Below are 3186 nucleotides of genomic sequence, written 5' to 3'. Positions count from 1 at the left end.
GAAATATTTTCCAACTGCATCACCAGTCTCCTCTACAGATTCAGATTCAATAAAAAAAATGCTTCTTTATTTTTTTAAACCAAATAGTTGCTCTCTATTCAGAGCAACTTTTTATTCACACTATCTGATCGCTGTGTTCACACCCTCTCTCTACCCGTGCCCAGGATTTAGAGTAAGTGATGAAGTAGGAAGGGTAAATTTAACAACCCCCCCACACACAATCTGCATTGTGTATGTACCGATGTATGCAGAGATGTATGAAAACCTTCGCATGCATATGCATTTCTACATAGCTAACAATCTATTGGCCCATTTATAGTTTTTGTGGATCAGTTTTCTCCTTTACCTGAAAATTAAAATGTTTTTAAATGTTTAACAAAATCTGTATATAATTAAAAAATATGAACCCTGAAATACCAATCCAAAAGAACTTATGCACCCCACTGTTCATAGCAGCACAACTTACAATAGCAAAGTCCTGAAAGCAACCTAAGTGCCCATCAGTAAAAGAATGGATCCAAAAACTATGGTACATTTACACAATGGAATTCTATGCAGCAGAAAGAGAGAAGGAACTCCTACCCTTTCCGACAGCACGGATGGAACTGGAGAACATTATGCTAAGTGAAATAAGCCATTTGGCAAAAGATAAATACCATATGATCTCACCTTTAACTAGAACCTAATCAGCAAAAAAAGAAGCAAACAGAGTATCACCAAAGACATTGAAATTGAGAGCAGGCTGACAGAGACCAGAGGGGAGGGAATAATGGGGGAAAAGGGTGAAGGGTACACAGGACGCATGGACAATAACAAAGTGGGATGGGAACAGGGGAAGGAGGAGGGGTGGGCTGGGGTAGTGGGGAGGGGTCAGGAGAAAGGCAGAAAACTACTTGAACAACAATACATTTTTTTTTATTTAAAAAAAATGAGCAAGTAGAGGAAAAATGCTTCTTTAATGTATGGCTGCAGCTAAAGACCAGAATCACTAACTGAGTCATGTTTTGTGAACATAGAGATATGTCATCTACATTTAGAAATTGAGCAGGATCTATCAAGCGATTTCACGTAGGCCATTGAAAAAGCTGTTGGATATTATAATGTTTAGTCACCAGTGGTTTGGTTTGAATTTAATATATCTTTGCGCTAGAAGTTAACATCTTTGTATTCTATAATTAATCTCCTGAGAAAGCCAGACTTATTTATTTCCCCGTTTTAGATTCAAAAGGGTCATTTGTTCCTGATTAAAAGCAAACATTGATTCTTACATTAAAAAATAAAAAAAAAGTTTCTAATGGCTGGTGCTTGGCTTTCCTACTGTGACTTTTTAGTGTGAAAACATAGTTGGCCAAGTCGAAAACCTCTTTATAGAAGGAATTCTGCCCGAAGTGTCAATCTCATCGCCTTGGCCTTTTTGAGGAATCACCTCCCTCTTTCCTCAGCCCTGAAGCTGCTCCTGGCATCCGAGAGACACTGAGATTCCCTTTCTTTTATTTCTTAGTCTCTGCAGGATTCAAAAGCTATTGCATTCTTTTCCTTTTCCTTGCAGAGTTAAGGTGCTAATCACTAATGTTACTGCCTTGCCTGTAATAAGAATGAATATGCTGCTGATGTCAGTAATCATCGGGAAAGTAGTTTAAAGAGTAACGTAACGCTGGGCTGTATATTGTCAACAGTCAGCTCTCCGAGCAGTCGACCTCGGAGAGTCCCCAGGCCTTATAAAGAAAATGTGTGGAAAAGTAGAGCTAACCCTGCTGGACGTAACCCCACTCCATTTTATCATAAGGATTTACATTACTGCAGAATATAGCAGCTCAGTTATAAATAAACCAACAGTCTGTGGCTCATGCTAAAGGGCAATAAAGCATCAGACAGAGAGTCACCTTCTTTCTCTATTAACTTATCATTCTAATTTTCCAGGTTTCCTGGGGTCCTTAAATAGGACTTTTCCCTTCCTGGTCACATATTTCCTTTTACTATTTTTATTTATCTCAGAATGTGTATCAAAATTACTGAATAATACAAATTTTGATATGCCAAACCTTAGAAGTACATTTTTATTCCTCACAGATTTTCATCACTGTCCTTTCTCATTTGTCCCTAATGTTCATCTGCTGATTCAGTTCACACAAAAAATACTAGACTGCTAGTTCACTTATCTGTGCTAAACAACAATTATGCATGAGCAATATTTGGAAAAGAGATATCCATGTCATTTACCTGTAGACAGCGATCAGTTGTAGTACAACTATTGGCCACCAATAGGTTAAAATATGCAAACTATTTAAATAGTTGCTCTAAATTCCCAGATAATTTAGAAAGCTCTATTAGGCTTTATAGACTATATTTTTCAAGCTTCTTTTCAGGAGTATTGAATTAGATTCCCTGGTACTGGGTGTTGGCTATAAATAATGAACAGACGTGAAATGCCAGTTGAGAAGCACTACTTTAAAAACTTATAGAACTGGTATTTTTATATAAATGTTTTATTTTATAGCAAACATGTATAAACAAAATGTGATAAAATAAAAAACATAAACATTACTTTGTAAAGATTCTCATAATTTTGTAATCACAAAAATAACTATATTTAATTGTATTTAAGAACAAAGGGGGGGTGGAAATGAGAGAGAGGTGGGGAGCACTGGGGGGGTGGGCTGGGTTGGGAGTAAAAGACAGAAAACTGTTCTTAAATAACAATTAAAATAAATTATTTTTTAAAAGGAAATATACCTGTTAATGGTATGAACTGTATCCTCCCCCCTCCAAATCTGTTGAAGCCATAATCCCACTAAAACTATATTTGGAGGTAAGATCTTTAAAGAGGTAATTAAGACAAAATGAGGTCATAAGAGTGAAGCTTTAATCTGATGAGACTAGTGTCTTTGTAAGTAGAAGAGGAGACACCAGTGAGCTCACTCTCTTTCCAGGCACACGCAGAGGAAAATGCATGTGCGCTCACAGTGAGAAAGCAATCCTCCGCAAGCCAGGAAGGAAGGTTTCACAGGAAACAAACCCTGCTGGCATCTTGATCTTTGACTTCCAGTCTCCCATGCTGTTAGAAAATAAATTTCTGTTGTCTAAGCTGTCCCATCTGTGGCATTCTGTTATGACAAGCCAAGCAGACTAATATGATATATTAAGCTTACTTCTCCTGTGCTGGTGTTCAAAAGGAACAGGAAGAAA

The sequence above is a fragment of the Artibeus jamaicensis genome, unplaced genomic scaffold (genome assembly GCF_021234435.1).
Source record: "Artibeus jamaicensis isolate MK-2021 breed Jamaican fruit bat unplaced genomic scaffold, CSHL_Jam_final contig_415, whole genome shotgun sequence".
In the NCBI taxonomy this organism is placed as follows: domain Eukaryota; kingdom Metazoa; phylum Chordata; class Mammalia; order Chiroptera; family Phyllostomidae; genus Artibeus; species Artibeus jamaicensis.
The sequence above is the reverse complement of the archived record's forward strand: the minus strand, read 5'-3'. Positions refer to the sequence as shown.